At 47.7% G+C, this 19,496-nt stretch overlaps 1 long non-coding RNA gene across 1 annotated transcript; it reads left to right on the top strand.

Moving 5' to 3' along the window:
* Positions 1 to 5,637: 5,637 nt before the first annotated feature.
* Positions 5,638 to 17,578, top strand: LOC146201396 (uncharacterized). The gene is made up of 3 exons (XR_014704879.1): positions 5,638 to 5,772; positions 7,138 to 7,263; positions 17,217 to 17,578. It is a non-coding gene; the product is annotated as an uncharacterized LOC146201396 (long non-coding RNA).
* The last annotated feature ends 1,918 nt before the right edge of the window (positions 17,579 to 19,496 follow it).

Here is a 19,496-nt window from a genome sequence, read left to right as displayed (position 1 = left end):
CTTGCAGCTGGTCAGAGGCTAACCAAGCCCGCCACGTTGGGGGAGGAGGGTGTGGAAAGTGAGGAGATTGGAGGGCGACAGGGCATGAAAAGATGCAATGCTCCAAGTTTGCATAGTGTTCTGGGCAATTTGGGCATGCAGGGGAATGTATGATTCTGTATAGAAAAGATCGGGCTGGAGTAAGCAGTGTATTTAGTTGTATGCGTCTAAGAATGCGGATTTGCGTGGTAGTGAGAGATTTATCAGGAAGAGGAAGTGTACGGAGTGTTTCTCTAATGTTGTCGTAGTGAACGTTGATTTCTTTTTTGTAGTGAAGAGGAGTGTCCCACGTTGGTGGATAAGGCCAGGGAATCCCAGGCGCCCGGTGTTGAAGTTCGCGGGCGAGGCGATGCACTACCTCATTGCCTGGGATTCCGGCGTGACCAGGAATCCACCTCAGTGTTACAGTGTGGGGACGTAGTTTAGTAAGGGCTCTGTGTAGATCATCGTGTAGTTCTTCAGGAATGCGACCCGTGTGAATGGCGCGTATAGCTTGTATTGAATCAGTGTATATGGTATATCCTGAAGGGTTAGGGATTGCTTGTGCGAGGTCTTGAATACTGGTAACTATTGGTAGGGTCTCGAGAGTCGCTGTAGGAGGAGGATCTATGTAAGGACCGAGGGTATGCGTCACTACATCGCTACAGCTCTGAATTGAGTAAGCAGCCGCTCCGACGTTAGTTCGTGATGCATCTGTGTAGATGATCGTGGAATCTGTCGGGTGAACATGGTTGGAAACGCGAGCGGAACGTCTGCCTGTGTTAGTGTCGGGTGCAACGTTTTTTGAAATGGGGATTATTCTGAGGTTATCCGGGAGCGAAGAAGGAAGGGTAATTATAGGGAGGTCTATAGGTTTGAGTGCAACCTGCTGTAGTATCCAATGTCCTTGTTTGGTGCTAGAAAGACGTGCCATTTGCCGGTCGCGATGTTGTTGTATGAGGTGGCAAGAACAGCCCCGTAGAGTATAGGCGCTCCGTGGACGTATGTACAGGGACGTTAAGGGCGGCCTTGTACAATATGTGAAGTGCAACCTCAATCTGATGTCTTTGGCGACAAGTTAGTGTAAGGTAAGGAATCGTATATAAAATTTTGCTAAGTGCTAATGCGTGGACAAGCTGCCTGACTTGACCCTCTCGCAGCCCGGCGTGCTTATTGACTATGCGGCGAACTAGATGCGTAAGCTGATTGCAAACTTTAACGGTTGTAGATACATTGGCCTGATTGGTTGACTCATGGATATGAAGTCCGAGGATCCGGCAGGATGATACACGAGGGATGGGGTGACCTGCCATTGTGAGATTGATCAGCTGGTTATGTTGGCGCTGATAGCGAGTTTTTGCAATCAGCAGCAATTCGGATTTTTCAGGTGCGGGAGATAGCCCTACTTTATCAAGGTAAATAACGACTGCATCGATACCTTGCTGTAGGGTCTCCTCTACTGCTCCAGGAGACCCAGAAGTGCACCAAAGAGTAAGGTCGTCTGCATAGAATGTGTGTTTTAGGTTTGGGATAGACGCTAAAGTACGAGATAGGGGAGCCATTGCAAGGTTAAAAAGGGTGGGTGACAGAATAGCGCCCTGAGGAGTACCACGTGTGAGGGGGAAAGGATCAGATATCGAATCGGGGAGACGGAACTTGGCCGTACGGTCGCGGAGAAATGCTGTGAGGTAGCCATACATCTTTGGACCACAGCCAGTAGAGGCAAGGATATTTAATAGAGGATCGTGGGCAAGGTTATCAAAAGCTTTTCGCACATCAAGGACCACTATGGCTTGGATCTGGGAAGTGGGCGGAGGGTCAAATTCGTGCATGAGGAGAAAAAATAGGTCCTGAGTAGACAAACCTTTTCGGAAGCCAATTTGTTGAGGGGGAAAGAAATCTATGGATTCAAGATGAGTCTCGAGCCGATTGAGCACCATCCGCTCCATGGTTTTTCCCAGGCATGATGTTAAAGAAACTGGGCGGAGGTTTTGAAGCGCAGGTTTTTTGCCTGGCTTTGGAAGTAGGGTTATAAGTGATTGTTTCCAAGATGTTGGGAGTGTGCTTTCTTCCCAATGTAAGTTTATAATACTCAGAAAATGTTCTTTGTCCTTGTCAGAGAGATTTCGAATGAGTGAGTATGTAATCTGGTCTTCACCTGGGACTGACTTCCGCTTTAGCTGTTCTAGCGCCCAGTCGAGATCCCAGAGGGTAAACGGCTGATCGAGTTCTACATTGGAAGCACCAGTGTACGGAGTATAAAGGCTGGGTAGGGGAGGAGGAATGTAGAGATCGCGGAGTTGGGCTGTTAAGGCATCCGCGCCTAGTTGAGAATAGTGCTTCTCGAGAGTGGGAACAGGCGCCGGTTGAGGCCCGAGTAGTTCTCTGAGTAAATGCCAGGTTCTTTTTTGATTTAGTGTGCCGTTAATGGTGTTACAAATTTTGTTCCATTGATTGGTGTCAAGTGTAACGCAGTGTTCTTTAACCTGTCGCGTCAATTCGGTGACTCGGTCGGAGAGGCGAGCATTGTTGGGCTGAGTGCGAAGAGTGCGCAAGAGTCGTTTCAGCCTCTTCCAGATGCGTACAAGGTAAGGGTCCGGATTATCTGACGGGGCTGAAGTGGAACTCTCCTGCGTAGCTTGTTTCTGAGCATGTTTGAGTGCTTTTGTCCAGCTCTGAAGACTGCCAGTAGTATGAGAGGTGTCGCGTATAGTGCGAAAGGTATTCCAGTTTGTGTGGGAAATTTTACGTTTACGCGGACGGGTACGGCTAGGGACAGTGATGTTAATAATGTAATGGTCGTTGAGCAATTTTTCATCTGTAACTTGCCAGGTGACCTCTCGCAGTCCGCGGCCCACTGTGAGGTCTGGCATGGTGGATTGTTGGTTCCTGTAACCTTCCCGGGTAATGGAGTTTGGGGTGTTATAAACAGTTAATTGAGCTCCGTTTAATGCGTCGTTGAGTATACGGCCAGGTCGGAAGGTTTGTGGGTAACCCCAGATAACGTGCGGAGACGAAGGACAAGGAAGAAGACAACACCTGCGCTGACTATCAACTGCAGTTTATTAGAAAGAAACACGCAAAATATACTCTTTTCACAACCAATAACGCATGTGCGACACCAATCGCCAAACAGATACCTCAGTCTTTTGAATCAAGATAGATTAGTTCACAGTCATGAACAGATACAGAAGGGGTGCTTACACAGGAGTCATGATTTTTATGAATATGAAAGGCTTCACTGATTTCCCTTGTTAGTTTATCTTTGTGTCTGTAAATAATTTTTGTTTCATTAAAAAGGGGAACACATGAATTTTTAGAACAATTCAGTTGGTTCTTAAGCGGGCAGTTCCTGTAATGCAGAGCAAGATTCAAGGAAGGGGCGCCCTTCAATGAAGGGTTGTGGTCACGTAAGCGGGTATTTAAGCACCTTCCCGTTTGACCTATGTAGGTCTTCCCGCATGTAAAAGGCACTTCATACACAACTCCTTCTGCGCAACCGACAAACCTCAAGTCATGCTTTATCTGGCACCCTCTTTCAATTTTTCTTTGTTTCTTTTCATCTTCCCTAGATTTTGCCTCAACCATGGCGCATATTTTTCCCAGCTTTTTGGGGGCAGAAAAAAGAACATCTACTCCATATCTGCTACCTACTTGCTTCAAACGGTGAGACATTTGGTGAATATACGGCAGGATTGCAATTTTATTTTTCTGTTTTTGGGAATGCTGAGGTGATTCTTGTCTACCGCACGATTTACTCCTTTTTAGTATCTTGCTGCATGCAAGAACTATGGTATCATCCGGAAACCCCGCTGTTCTTAGTCTTTGAACCTGTCGATTAAAACTGTCACTGATAGCATGTACACATGACTTATAAATGGCGGCACCTAAACAAGAAACAGCTATACCACATTTTACAATCTTGGAATGCGCGGAATAATAACTAAGTAAAGGCTTTTCAGATCTCTGCAGAAAAGACCAGCACACATGATCCGGCTTCATTTCCAGTCTAATATCTAAAAATTCCTTAAAAATATGTACCAACTAGCTCAACTTTCCGTGTTATCGGTTAATTGTAACTACTGACACGCTCGTACGCCGACAACCAATCGTCGACGTCTTGATCGGCCGTGCCACTGAAGAGGCATGGGTCACGCTGCCGTAGAGCTCCAGAACACAGGACCGTGGTTGGGAGGGGCGGCGATGTTGAGGTAGTATCGTCCGGCATGGTGGAAGCAGATGGCAATGTGCGGCTTCTTAGTTCCAGGTGGACGGGAATGTACCCAGCAGCACCTGCACCAATTGTAGGGGTGTGTTTATTCGGTAAACCCAGATGGATCCAGCCGCTCAGGAGGAACTCGCTGCGGAGCGTCAGGCGTGGCGAATCAGCAAGGCAGCGACCAACTTCTTCGTCCTGGAGTGTGCCAGCACGCGATGCATGGCAGTGGCTATGAAGACGAAGATTACCACACTACAATATATATGTATATATATATATATATATATATATATATATATATATATATATATATATATATATATATATATATATATATATATATATATATATATATATATATGTGTGTGTGTGTGAAGGAAAGAAGCCAACAGTCGGCGAGGCCAAGGAAAGCATTGGGGATTATGTTTTGTCTTTTTTTTTAATTTTTACTTGGATAATCACAGAAATGAGTAATGTAATCTGCTTAGGGGAAAGATCATTAAACACAAAGTAGAAGAAAAAACAACGTGCTGATGGTGGGGACCGAACCCACTACCTCCGAATATCGCGTCCGGTGCTCTTCCAACTGAGCTACATCGGCCGCTGTCCCCCCTGCTACTTTCTCGGGTATTAATGTTGTCTGTATACGAACCTTGAGAGTGTTCACCAGCGCCACCCTCAACCATAGCGGCGGACGTGAAACGTCCTGTGTTACCGTCAGCGTCGCATGGAACGTGATCAAGAGCGAGGGCGAAAGCTGTGCTAGAACCCTCTTACGCTACCTATGGCTTCAAGACTGCCAGAACCGAGACCCCCGTAAGCTACAAGCAGATAAATGTAGGGGAAATGAGGGTGCTCGTTATAATACATGAAGGAAAGAACCCAGACGGCCACTGACGTCCGACGGACAACCGAACTCGGCCGCAACTCGGCGGCCGATTTCGGACGTCCGCCGGAATTCCGGCGTACGTACGAAAGCGGATGGTCGAATTCGTTCGCCCAACGGACAGCCGCCGTACGTCCGCCACTGGATTTGCTTTTACACAGCTATGATATACTTTGTAGTCGTCGTGCTCGTCTGAACTGCGTATAAATCAGTAATGCCGTCAAGTCTGCATTATATGATGCCAGAGTGAATCGATGCGATAGAAAGCGTTTCCATTAAACAGTCTTTTTTTATTTTCCGCATGTTTCATCGTTGAATTCTTCCATCAAAAATTTTTGATTAAAAGTTAAATGACCGTTAAACATTTTTCTATCACGATGCTTCGGTGAAATTTTAATCAGTGGCTGAATAGACGCAGCAAGCAGCAAGCTCTAAAAGAACGAAACCGAACCTATCCTCAAAAAAATGTGAAATGAGCCAATCCAATCCACCTGACAAGTTGAAGTTTAGTCATGGAAGATGGCTTCACGTTTCAGTGTTCTGCATTTATTGCGCAGTTACAAATACCTACGGCTGTAATGCACAGCTAGCATTGTTTTTGCTGTGGCTTGGTGCGGCTGGCACACTTTGTTCACCCGCCGATTGCAAAGTAAGTATTTCACCGAACTTCTGTTTCTTTAGTGAAACTTTTCGATGCACCGATGGTGCTGAGCTTTTGGGTAAGGAAACAGCTCTGTACAGCAGCCGAACGGTCGAGTGTTTTAGGCGAGACTGACAGGATGGCTCCGCGCCGACTAGCTAAAGTGCAGCCTCAAGTCTGAGGGCAATCTTTCTTCGCATTACTGGACGCTGCGCCAGTAAGCCGCGCAACTTCTCTGTCTCTGATAAAGGAGTGCCTGCCCGAGCTTTAAAGGAGTTAATTTGTTAACCATGCGCAACGTGCTGAGTTGTAAAAACTATACGAGAAAACTTTTGCACTCGAGCCTATCGTGCGACATGCCTACACTTGTGAAAACGTCGCGAGATTTTTTTTTGTAATGGACAGCCGCTGATCTTTCTGTCTTGAGCTTTACGGCAACTACAGTTTCTAGAAGGAACGGCTGTAGCTGCTAAATTACTAAAGGTTTAGTACTCTCCTTCAGCTTTGACAAACCAGGACAGCACCTTGCGCATGTTGGTTATGCATGTGGGACCGAACCGCGCAGAACAACCGGACAAGGAGATGAGAGAAGAAAAAAAAGTCAGCACTTGTCTTTTTCTTGACCCGTTGTTCTGCGCTGTTCTGGCACGAATTTGACATACCGCCGCCGCGATACAGTTGGGCTGTGAGCTCTGGTGCCTGCAACGCCTTCTTTTATGCAAAACAGACATACTGGGAGGCCATGCAAGCCGCGGGCTCTAAAGAAAAAAAAGAAAAAAATCCCACGAGCTGAGCAAAAGTGAGATGAAAACAAAAATGTTGTTGCTTTGTCCTTAGAGATATTCAAAGGCTCCTCAGAACTTCACTGCATTATTGACAGCGAGATAATGCCAAAGCTACACTAGAGCCATGCAGCACCTTATAGTGCATGATACTGAGCTTATGTCTCGCACTGAAAGCTCTTACCATGTTCTTAGATTATCACATTAAAGTAGCTTTAAACCCATGCTTGTTAATACAGTGATAGCCATAAATTGAATCTAGGGCATCATGCTCACATACAAGGCTTCTGATAACCGCTGGTCACATGATGTGGGCTATAGCAGAAACCTGTACCTGGTCATCTTACAAGCATTTGTGCAATTGATGCTTTTAATGTGTTGTAAAAGTTTTTGTGTTCTGTTTCTGTATGGGAATTCTTTCCTTATTGAAGGCTAACATTTGGCTTGGTACAGCAAAACCTGTACCTAGTCATCCTAAAAACAGCACCGCAGTTGGTGCTTTTAGTGTGTTGTAAAAGTATTTGTGCTCTGCTTCTGTATGGCAATGCTTTTCTCGTTGAAGACTAGCATGAGGCTTCCAAAAATTTTTCAGATGCCATTTGCTGTAGCCGATTTCGTAGGCCAACAGGAAGCAGCACTTTGAGCATGGAAAACTGTCATCGACGGGGAAAAAACAGCAACATCCCTTTGCATTCTCATTTCTTTGGTATGGCTAAAAGTGAGTATTGTATCATTATCTATATTATTAATATTGAATCATGATTGTCAGTGTTGAAGTTATTTGAGCGTGATGATTTTAAACACACAGGACATCCCTTCGACATTAAGGTTTTAGCTTGTTTACATGTAGGATGTAGAACTGGTTTCAACAAACTTTATGCAGCAAATTCTTTTTACATTGTCCACCATGTTACTTTTTATCATTGTCCATTGAAGTAAATAACCTGTATTTTACGTTTACACAGTCGTCCACTCTTAGCTTGAATGGGAATGTGTGGCATGCAGTTTGCAAAATAGCAATGAATCCGTCACAGCCATCTAAGTGGCTTGTGCGTAGAGGGACCAGCTGCTCCAGCTCCACGTCATCTGCCTCTTTGCTCCGGTGTGCAGACGTGCATTGAGGCAAAGTGGTTTATGTGTAGAGAAACCAGGAGCTTCTTTGTCACATCTGGCTGTTTGTTACGGTGTGCAGATGCGCATCGAGGCAAAATGGCTGATGTGTAGAGGGACCAGGAGCTGCTGCTTAACGTCCTTCACCTCTTTACTACAGTGCACAGCCGTGCATTGATGCTAAATGGCTTGTGCATGGAGGGCCCAGGAGCTGCAGCTTCACGTCTGCCTCTTCGCTCAGGTACGCAGGTGCGTATTGAGGCAAAATGGCTTATGCATTGAGGGACCAGTAGCTGCTGTGTGGCGCAGTCTGTATATTTGCTATGGTGCGTATCGAAGTACAATGGGGGGGCTCATGTGCAAAGGTACCATGTGCTGCCGCGTCATGTCGTCTGCCTCTTTACTATGGTGCGCAGGCATGCAACAAGGCAAAGTGGCTTATGCGTAGAAGGACCAGGAGCTGTTGCTTCACATCTGCTATGATGCGCAGCTGCGTATTGTGGGTGGTGGTGGAAAACATTTCCATCAGATACAAATACAGGAGGTTACTCACTAGCTGACCCTGAGGGGGCCTGTCCTGACAAAAACAAGGGGTCCCTAGTTTGGGACCCCAGTGGTGGTAGAGGGACTAGAGGCTGGTACTTCATGGTGTCTGCCTCTTCGCTACGGTGTGCGGCTGCGATGGATGCAGTGGCATCTCAAAAAGTGCATGCCACGCACTCGCATGTTCAGCCTGAGTGGACGACTGTGTACCTGCTATAGCTTTGTTATTCATAGAATAAACCTAGGCCAAGTTGAATAAATTATAGCTCACCTCATATATGGTCAGCAAAGAAAAGCCACTCCAGAAAATCTGATGCATTTACTGTCATAGGATTCTTATTCATATACATGCTACTGACAAGTCAGATTCTTCACCCTCAGAAATGCCAGAAAAACAACCAAGGGTGCGTCTGTAATAGTCTAGCTTGCTATTTCTCTGCAGACTTGAGTCAGATGTGTGTTCCATTGCTGTGGGTGGGACAGGTGTGAATCTTTGATTTTAAGCTTGCAACAAGTATGTTATTGTAGTTTAAAGGCAAAACGGTACTGTAATAGGGCGTTTATTGAAGCTCAGATGGAGAGCTGTGAGGACAGGACCTTGCAACGGCGAGCCCAGCGTACTTCGTCTTCGTCGCACAACGCACAGGTGCATGTCGATGGCGATGACTATCACAGTACATTTTCCCCCCGGGTAAAAAAAAGGAGCCATCCTGGCGACTTATGGCGCGGAAAGCACAGCGGGGTCATAGAATGGCTTCAATCGGTTCACGTGAACTGTTTCACGACCACGGCGACGCAAGTCCGCAGAGGGCGTGACGGGCTCAACTACGTAGTTGACTGCAGATGTTTGCTGGAGGACCCTATATGGCCCGTGGTAGCGAGCAAGAAACTTCTTTGAAAGGCCAGGGGTTGTGGAGGGCACCCAGAGCCACACCAGTGTGTTCGGGAGATATGACGAAGCTTCGCCGGTATCACGGAGGTATTTTTGTTGCCACTGATTTTCTGTTGTGAGAGAGCGGGCGAGCTGACGGCATTCTTCTGCGTTCGTGACGGCATCGGATAGCGGGGAAGATTCGGAAACGTCAGGGCGGTAGGGAAAAAGTGTGTCCATAGTACAGGGTGGCTCGCGCCCGTAAAGGAGAAAGAATGGAGAGAATCCAGTAGTGGCCTGTGTCGCGGTGTTATATGCGTAAGTAACAAACGGTAGAACTTGGTCCCAATTGGAATGGTCGGTGTTCACGTACATAGCCAGCATGTCACCGAGAGTGCGGTTAAAACGTTCTGTCAGTCCATTCGTCTGAGGGTGGTACGAGGTAGCGGTGCGGTGTATGATGCGGCATTCTTTCAGGAGAGCCTCAAGAGCGTCTGATAAGAAAACGCGTCCGCGGTCACTGAGCAGTTCGCGAGGGGCACCATGGCGAAGAACCAGGTTTTTCAGAATAAAGGCAGCCACGTCGCGTGCGGAAGCAGAGGGCAATGATGATGTCTCAGTGTAGCGGGTTAGATGATCCACTGCCACGATAATCCAGCGGTTGCCAGCTGAAGTTGCAGGAAGGGGACCGTATAGATCTATGCCGACACGATCAAACGGACGGGCAGGACAGGGCAACGGCTGCAACGAAGCAGAGGACTTGAGAGGAGCTTTTCGGCGTTGGCAAGACTGGCAGGAGCGGACAAAATGGCGGACAAAGCGGTACATTCCACGCCAGAAGAAGCGTAGACGCAAGCGCGTGTAGGTTTTCAACACTCCGCCGTGGGCGCACTGGGGATCAGTATGGAAAGCAGCACAAATTTCGGCGCGGAGATGACGGGGGATGACTAAAAGCCACTTCCTTCCGTCGTGAAGATAATTGCGGCGATAGAGCAGCCCGTCACGAATTGAAAAATGGTGAGCTTGGCGGGCAAGCGCCCGAGACAGACGACCTGGAGAGTGACTTGAAAGAAAGTCCAGAAGTGTAGATATCCACGGGTCGCGCCGCTGTTCCGTGGCCATGTCAATAGTGGCAAGCGAAGACAAATCGTAGGCGCAGATCTCATCAGGCAACGAAGAGGGAGGCAGCGGTGAGCGCGAAAGAGCGTCCGCGTCAGTATGCTTGAGGCCTGAGCGATATATGACACGAATGTCATACTCTTGGAGGCGAAGAGCCCAGCGAGCAAGGCGGCCGGACGGGTCCTTGAGGGACGCCAGCCAGCACAGAGCGTGATTATCAGTGACCACATAAAATGGTCGGCCATAGACATACGGACGGAATTTGCCGATGGCCCAAATAATGGCCAAGCATTCTCTTTCCGTAACAGAATAATTGGACTCTGCCTTGGTCAAGGTGCGGCTTGCGTACGCCACCACATAGTCTCGGATACCAGGTTTGCGTTGGGTGAGAACGGCGCCTATCCCAATACCGCTAGCGTCAGTGTGAATCTCAGTTGGCGCATTCGGGTCGAAGTGGCGGAGGATGGGAGGCGAAACCAAAAGACGGCGTAAAGTGTTGAAGGCGTCATCACAAGCAGGTGTCCATGCGGAGAGGTCGGAGCTACCGGAGAGGAGCTGGATGAGAGGAGCAATAATAGAGGCGAAATTTAAGATGAAGCGGCGAAAGTAGGAGCATAGGCCAATGAAACTTCGTAGCTGCTTCAGTGATTTTGGGCGTGGGAATTGGGCAACTGCACGAAGTTTGGTGGGATCGGGAAGAATGCCATCCTTAGAAACGACATGACCTAGAATTGTTAGTCGGCGAGCAGCAAAGCGGCACTTCTTCAGATTCAGTTGGAGGCCGGCGGTAGCGAGACAAGTGAGAACGTCCTTCAGTCGGAGCAGGTGGGATTGAAAATCGGTAGAAAAGACTACGATATCATCGAGATAGCAAAGACAGGTTCGCCACTTGAATCCACGAAGCACAGTGTTCATGAGGCGTTCAAATGTGGCCGGGGTGTTGCAAAGCCCAAAGGGCATGACGTTGAATTCATATAATCCATCTGGTGTGATGAAGGCAGTTTTAGAGCGGTCAGCGTCAGCCATTGGCACCTGCCAGTAACCAGATCGTAAATCCAACGAGGAGAAAAACTCGGCGCCCTGCAAGCAGTCTAGTGCGTCATCGATGCGTGGCAGAGGATAGACGTCCTTGCGCGTGATCTTGTTGAGCCGGCGGTAGTCGACACAAAACCGGAAGGAGCCATCTTTCTTAGGTACCAACACAACTGGAGACGCCCAGGGACTGTGGGATGGCCGAATGACACCCCGACGGAGCATGTCGTTCACATGATCAGCAATTACTTGGCGCTCCGAAGCCGACACGCGATAGGGGCGCTGGCGCAAAGGTGCAGTTTTACCGGTGTCGATGGTGTGCTCTACGACAGACGTGCGGCCCAAGTCAGTTTGAGGAAAGTCGAATGAAGAAGCGAAGTTCTGCAAGAGGGCGACAAGTTGATCACGTTGCGCAAGTGGAAGATCAGCATCAATAGCATGTTGGAAAACGTCGGAGGGCGTCGAAGCGGTCGCAACATCGCAAGAGCACAGACTAACGTCGAAGGAGGGGGTTGAGTCAGCAAGAGTGGTGATATGACTGGGATCAAGCTCTTCAAGACGTCCAATGCATTCGCCACGGAGCAGGACTGCTGGGCAAGAAAATGGGTTCGAGGCGTAAAGTGCACTCTTGCCGTCTTGAATTTCGAGAACAGCGAACGGAAAAAGGAGGCAGGGATGACGGGAGGTGGCTTCGGAAGGTGTAAAAATCGCAGTCAAAGGAGTTACCCACTCACAAGACAGTGGTACGAGGGCAGCAGAGAACGGAGGAATGTCGGTGTCATGGGCGACGAGAAGTTTTGCAGTGCGGGGAGGGGTATCACAAAAGGGGGCATCACAGAGGGGGGCGAAGGCAATTTGTGCACGAGCACAGTCAATAACGGCTTGATGAGTCGATAGAAAATCGTATCCGAGGATGATATCATGCGAGCAGTTCGGCAGAACAATAAACTCGATGGGGTACAAGACGTCTTGAATGAGCACACGGGCTGTGCAAGATGCGGAGGGGTGAATGTGCTGTGATGAGGCGGTGCGGAGCGAAAAGTCGGAAATCGGAGTGGTCACTTTGCGAATTCGACGGCAGAGCGCTTCACTGATGACGGAGACGGCTGCACCGGTATCGACGAGAGCGAGAACTGTGGCGCCTTCTACAGAAACTTTGATAACATTAGCGGGACGGCATGGAGGACTTGAGGAATTCGAAACAAGCGCAGTTCTTGCCCCCGGAACTGCGACTGTTAGTTTCCCTCAACGGTGCTGGTAGAACGTCGCAGCATTGGAGAAAGCGATCGGCGCCGAGGAGAATGTGATCGACGAGTGGTATAGGTTTGGCGATCTTGTGGGACAAATTGAGAACCGGGCGGAATCATTTGCGAGCGTGAGTCGGTATCGTACGGGTAAAATCGAATGTCAGGCTGTGAAGGTTGGAGGCGCTGGCGACAAAGGCGCGCAACATGGCCCGGCCGACCGCAGGCATAGCAAATCGGAAGGTTGTCCGTAGTACGCCAAGGTTTCATAGGATGTGGGCGGAACCTTGAGGGTGGGGCTTGAAACGAAGGCTCAGCATGCGGCGGTGAACGGTAGGCAGGGACCTGCACATAGGAGCCAGACGTGGGCGAAGGTGGTGGCCTAGCCGTTACTTGGGCATACGTGAGAGGTGCCGTCACAGGCGGCACCACGGGGTTGGACGGCAAGGCATCAGCGACGTGTTCTTGCACGACACGGCGTATAGCAGGGGCCAAAGATGGAGCCAGTTCAGGAACGAGGCGGCCCAAGTCTTGAAAATGGGGAAGGAGTGAGATTTGACGTGCGACCTCTTCACGAATAAAATCTTTGATCTTTTGATTCAGCGGGCTCCCTTCAGAAATTGGCGAACCACCCAGGGCTAATGCGGATACGCCTTCGTCGCACACACTGGAGCGGCGCCTAGAAGCGCGCCGCTTGCGGAGCTCGTCGTAGCTCTGGCAAAGCTTCACGAGTTCACTAACGCTGGTGGGATCTTTCGCTACCAGCATCTGGAAGGCGTCCTCAGAAATGCCCTCGAGGATGTAGCGGATTTTGTTTGCTTCCGGCATGGCCGGGTCGACTCGTTTGCAGAGATCAACGACGTCTTCTATGTAGCTGGTAAAGGTCTCATCAGCGCGCTGAACACGATCGTGTAAACGTTGTTCGGCACGAAGCTTACGCACTGCCGGGCGGCCGAACACTTCCGCGAAATTCTTTTTAAATGTCGACCAAGATGACAGGTCAGCCTCATGGTTGCGAAACCAGAGGTTCGCCACGTCCGTCAGATAGAATATGACGTTACTGAGCTTGTATGAGTCATCCCACTTGTTGTAGGTGCTTACTCTTTCATAGGATGACAGCCAGTCGTCGACATCTTGATCGGCCGTGCCGCTGAACAGGCAAGGGTCACGATGGCGCACGACGCCAGCACACATGATCGTGGGTGGAACAGCCGGCAGCGTCGAAGTGTCTTGCATGGCGGTCGTAGAGGGTAGTGTACGGCTTCGCAGTTCCAGTTTGGGTGGGATCGTTTCCGGCACCTCCGCCAATTGTAATAGGGCGTTTATTGAAGCTCAGATGGAGAGCTGTGAGGACAGGACCTTGCAACGGCGAGCCCAGCGTACTTCGTCTTCGTCGCACAACGCACAGGTGCATGTCGATGGCGATGACTATCACAGTACAGTACTAATAATTGTAGCCCCCGTGGCCATTATCCCCTTTTAATAGTGTTGCTAGACACTGAATTATTACTTTACTCTGCACTGTTTCTGTCTAGTCAATGTGCGGAGATGTACATATATTTATATGACTTTGAGTTGTCGACTTTGCACTTAGAAACATTGTAGCGTTATCTGATGTGTTGCTTTCATTTCTTTAATGATTTCTGTAAGGGATCGGTGGGTATGCTAGGCACCATTATTAGTCTGCTATTTTGAGTTACCTGTTCAATGCCCAGCTGCGGCCGTCTTCCACTTGCCCTCGGACAGGAGGCGGAGAGACGCGCACAGAGAGGCAGCTACAGCAGCTACAGTGCTTAGTGGAAACGTAGGCAGAGAGGGAAAGAAGTCCCCTCTTCCGAGGACTTTGCTGTCGCACTCGAAGACGCTGGGACAGGCAGTTTGTTCTCGTTGCTGTGTCATTTAGGGGGCTCATTTTTATTTAAGGAGCTTTACAAACAGTATACAACTAAGGGGTCCTTAGTACTAAGCGTACTAAGGGGTCCTTAGTACGCTGACTGGACCCATCACCCGGAGGCAGCACAGCTTTGAAATGAGCAAAACTTGAAGTTGGGCTAGATGGTACATTGTAAATTGACTGAAAATAAAGCGCACGGGAAGACACACACAAGAGAAGAAGACACAGGACACGCGCTAATCCTGTGTCCTGTGTCTTCTTCCTGTGTCTTCTTAGCGCGTGTCCTGTGTCTTCTTCTCTTGTGTGTGTCTTCCCGTGCGCTTTATTTTCAGTCAATTTGAAATGAGCACCTCTTTTGGAAGAACTGCTTATCGTTCAAAGAAAAAACACTGTCAGGTTGAAGGGTGTAAGGCCCTCTTCCTTGTTGGGGAGCCCATAAAAGTGACAATTATTCAGTGCAGGCGCGCTGAGTGGGGTCTCGTTGAGGATTCCAACCCTGGATGTCAACAATGGTGGGAGATGGCGGCGTTGAAAAAGGGCAAGTGTGTAACAGTGACGGTATGATGCGGAGCGGGAGGATGTGGGTTGGCTCTTCTGATGTGGTCCGCAATGGTGCTGACTCGGACGCCAATAATTGCAATAATTGCCCTGTAAAAGGAGCCGCAAAGGGTGCAAGCTTTGGGCAATGGTTGCGCACGTGGGACACCGTTTTGATGGGTTCTATTTTTTTTCTTTTTTTATTTCCTAGGGGAGAGAGTTTGGCATGTGACCTAGTGAGCCAATCATTTCGAGGTCCATTCTCTAAATTCCGTTTGTTGTGAAATGAATTTGTTGTCCCTCTTGCATTGCTTGTATTAGGGAGAGGGTGAAGAACCTTATGAAAGTGGAAAGACATGCCAAAATGTTTGTTAGCCAGTCATGTATGAGTTCGTTCTCATTGGGGATGAGAAATGTGGGCGGAGTCCCGAAGTTAATGAAACGGCCCCGCGGCCTGGAGAACTCGTTCTGAGCTAGATTTTGATCTCTTTCCTCTTCGGCATAGATCATGGTCATTGTTTCACCTGTTGTAAATACGTACATTCATGTATAAAGTTTTCAGTTCATCTTCCTCTGTGTGTGCAAGTTGTTGTGGCCAGATGCAGTAAATTCACTATTTTCATTTCTATATAACATGCCTTTCTGAAGATGGTGAGCTCTTTTGTCCAATCCTCTAAAAAGCAGCAAAGCGCTCCCAAATCTTCCACAAAACTGTGTGATATCTTTAATGCTAGCTGCGGCTTGGTGTCACTCAAAACATGTAGTTGAGGTAGATTTCTTCACCCCCCCCCCTCTTTTTGTTCGTTCAAATGAGGACCAGCGGACACTAACTCTTGCTTTTGTAATGCCCTAGGCCCCGCCTTAAGGCAGTACTCCAATGTCAATACCATTTTTATAGCTATGACTGTCCAACAGCACTAATGTCTTTTATACATTTCTTTTACTAATCTCTTACCCAAGTGGGGGCTTATACTGCGGGGGCGAAAGTCTTTGGACAGTATGTCTGGAGATTTTGGACTAGAATCGCGATGTAAACGAATTGTGACCTTATTTCTCTTGCACACATGAAAGAACTAACGTTCAACTTTCACATCGACAAGTATGGTTCGAGTTTCCTGGTCGATGTGAAAGTTATGTGCTTTGATTGCAGTTTGTGTAGTCCACACGCTTTTGTCCCCGATATTACATAGGGGCAAATTAGGCGCCTTTACAGGGGCAGTTTCTTTGGCGCCCACTACCTTCCCCATAAAAAAGCTACAGTGTTTCTTGTGAACAGCTGGCTGCATGTATAAAGACCATCATTTTTTTGTAATTTGTTGTGCGTAGTTGAGAAATTCATGACATACATGCACAGCTGGTTGCCAGAATTATGCAACCATATTTCAGTAACTAACATCCATGCTGCATGCTGCCGGTAATACATCAGGAGCTTGTGGTTGTCAGCTTTTTGTATTTTGTTTAACTATAAGCCTTGCTATTGTAATGTCACATATAGCGCTGTGGGTAAACAAATAACTGTACTTTTAACTCTTGTAGAAGCATGAACACTGCGCAATCACTGCGGCGGGCTATGCTTCTACATTGGGCTTTAGCCACATGTCAATGTCTATCTTTATTCTGCTGCAGCAGCTTGCATGTTATCAGATAAGTTACTTCGTCGCAGCTGCTCTAAAGAGATGCTTTCTAGACGCTTGTAGCCTAGATGTTGATGTCGATATACCCCTGACACGCCCAGGGAATGTCTTCGGTAGAGGGTACATGGAAACCAGTGAAATGTACAGTTTACAGAACAAAAAGGTAACAATTTTAAATGATGTTATTATTGATCACTTTTTTTTCAGAGCAGGAACAAAGACTTTAGAAATCTGCCTGTTAAACCGCTCAAAATGCAGGTTCCTGCCGCCAATGCGTACCTGTGTAATACTGCAATGCTCTGGCTGTGCTTTATGTTCATATACAGCATCCTTCATGCTTAGTTTCTCTGCATGTGCACTCCATGTCTTGGGCATTGCTGAGGGCGCATAGCAGCAAGCATAACATGCCATGTTTGGTCAGAGTGGCATGTTCAAAGAGACGACAAAAACATTAAAGTACTGAATGCCAGGTTCTAGTCAAACTACGTTTGTATCTTTTGTTATTCTGCATGGGTTTTGCTGCAGTTATATGACCTTTCTATATAGTATGTGACAGTTCTGAATGGAGATGTATGCATACAGTGACATCTGGAAAAAGTAATTGAGAGAAACTGGCAGTTGCCCTTGGAGATGTGTAATCAAAGTTCAGCACAGATAACTTGAATTTCATTTTCCCTTCTATTGCAGGAGGAGCCCAACCTGCTCTTTCCATCTTAGGCCTGAAAGGCCAGCAACAGCTGATCGAGCAAATGCACAGGATAGTAACTGCTCCTGGAATCCCGGCCTGCGGAGGCCGCCCACAGAGAACTCGATCATCTCCTCGCTAATTCCGAAATATTAGGTTTCAATAAATACCTTTTCCTCCACCACCTCCCCAAAGGAAGAGCTGTCACGGCCAAGGATAATTGAAAAAAATTATTCAAGTAGATTCTTAATACTCCAGTTGGCCTGCATTTTACCATGCCATTCCTTAACATCGATATTTTTTTACTGTAGACTATTTATGCATGCAGTTTTTGCAATAAAGCAAAAAAAATGCTTTTTTTACAACCTCGCATGCTGGTATGCGACCTCGCATGCCATCAATCAGGTGATAGAAAAATGCTCGGAATATAATCAGCCCTTATACATAGCATTCATTGATTACGAAAAAGCATTTGACTCAGTTGAAACCTCGGCGGTGATTCAGGCATTGCGAAATCAGGGGGTAGACGAGCCGTACGTGAAAGTGCTGGAAGATATATATAGTGGCTGCACAGCAACCATAGTTCTGCATAAAGAAAGTAACAAAATTCCCATAAAGAAAGGTGTTAGGCAAGGAGACACAATCTCCCCAGTACTATTCACAGCTTGTTTAGAGGAAGTATTCAGAGAGTTGGAATGGGAGCAGTTAGGGATAAGGGTAGATGGAGAATACCTCAGTAATCTGCGATTTGCTGATGACATTGCCTTGCTAAGCAACTCGGGAGATGAACTGCAAATAATGATTCATGACCTAGACAGGAAAAGTAGAAATGTAGGCTTGAAAATCAATATGCAGAAGACTAAGGTAATGTTCAACAGCCTCGGGAAGGAACAGGAGTTTACATTAGGTAGCGAAATACTGGAAGTAGTAGGCGAATATAACTACTTAGGACAGGTAGTAACCGCAGATCCGGACCATGAAAAGGAAATAACAAGAAGAATAAGATTGGGATGGAGCGCATTTGGCAAGCACTCGCAGATTATGACTAGCAGCTTACCGGTATCGCTCAAGAGGAAAGTATACAACAGTTGCATCTTGCCTGTACTCACCTATGGGGCTGAAACGTGGAGGCTAACCAAGAGAGTTCTACTTAAGTTAAGGACAACCCAGAGGGCTATGGAACGAAAAATGGTAGGGGTAACATTAAGAGATAGAAAGCGTGCAGAGTGGGTCAGAGAAATAACGCAAGTTAACGACATTCTAGTGGAAATTAAGAAGAAGAAATGGACATGGGCAGGACATGTAGTGCGAAGAGAGGATAACCGATGGTCGCTGAGGGTAACAAACTGGATTCCAAGGGAAGGAAAGCGTAGCAGGGGGCGGCAGAAAGTTAGGTGGGCGGATGAGATTAAGAAGTTCGCAGGGGTCAAGTGGATGCAGCTAGCACAGAACCGAGTTAAGTGGAGAGATATGGGAGAGGCCTTCGCCCTGCAGTGGGTATAATCAGGCTGATGATGATGATGATGATGATGATGCTGGTATGCCTATGCACTTATTCGCATGTTCTCAGGAATGGTGCATTTGTGTAAAGCTCAGCTAGCATATGTGCCTCTTTGATGGAAGTTTTAATTGCACACTGCTGTTCAGTGCATTGTGTGTGAAAGTAAAGCAGACAACGGGAAACTTGAACCTGTTGCATATTCTATTGTCTGCTTTACTCTCACGACAAAGGCATTGAGCACTAGTATGTGACTGAAATTTCCATGGCACATGCTTGCTGAGCTTTACACGAATGTTATTGGCAAGTTTTTACACGAATAGCGGGCCCTGAAAGCAAGTTCCGGGAAACGGCCGAATGTCCGCCTCCTGCTGTCCGTCGGACGTCCGTAGGACGCGATCCGGATCCACAAACGATAGTCCGACGGATGTCCGCTGTACGTATATCGAACATAACCGGACTTCCGTCGGATGTCCGAAGGTCCGAAAACGGACGTCAGTCGGTCGACCGTCGGACGTCTATGGCCGTCTGGGAAGCCAACAGTCGGCGAGGCCAAGGAAAGCATTGGGGATTGTTTTGTCTTTTTTTTTATTTTTACTTGGATAATCACAGAAATGGGTAATGTAATCTGCTTAGGGGAAAGATAATTAAACACAAAGTAGAAGAAAAAACAACGTGCCGATGGTGGGGACCGAACCCACGACCTCCCAATATCGCGTCCGGTGCTCTTCCAACTGAGCTACATCGGCCGCTGTCCCCCTGCTACTTTCTCGGGTATTAATGT

The sequence above is a fragment of the Amblyomma maculatum genome, chromosome 2 (assembly GCF_055883805.1).
Source record: "Amblyomma maculatum isolate TAMU_Amacu chromosome 2, ASM5588380v1, whole genome shotgun sequence".
NCBI lineage: Eukaryota > Metazoa > Arthropoda > Arachnida > Ixodida > Ixodidae > Amblyomma > Amblyomma maculatum.
Note: the sequence above shows the minus strand (reverse complement) of the source record. Positions and strands in the feature narration are given on the sequence as shown.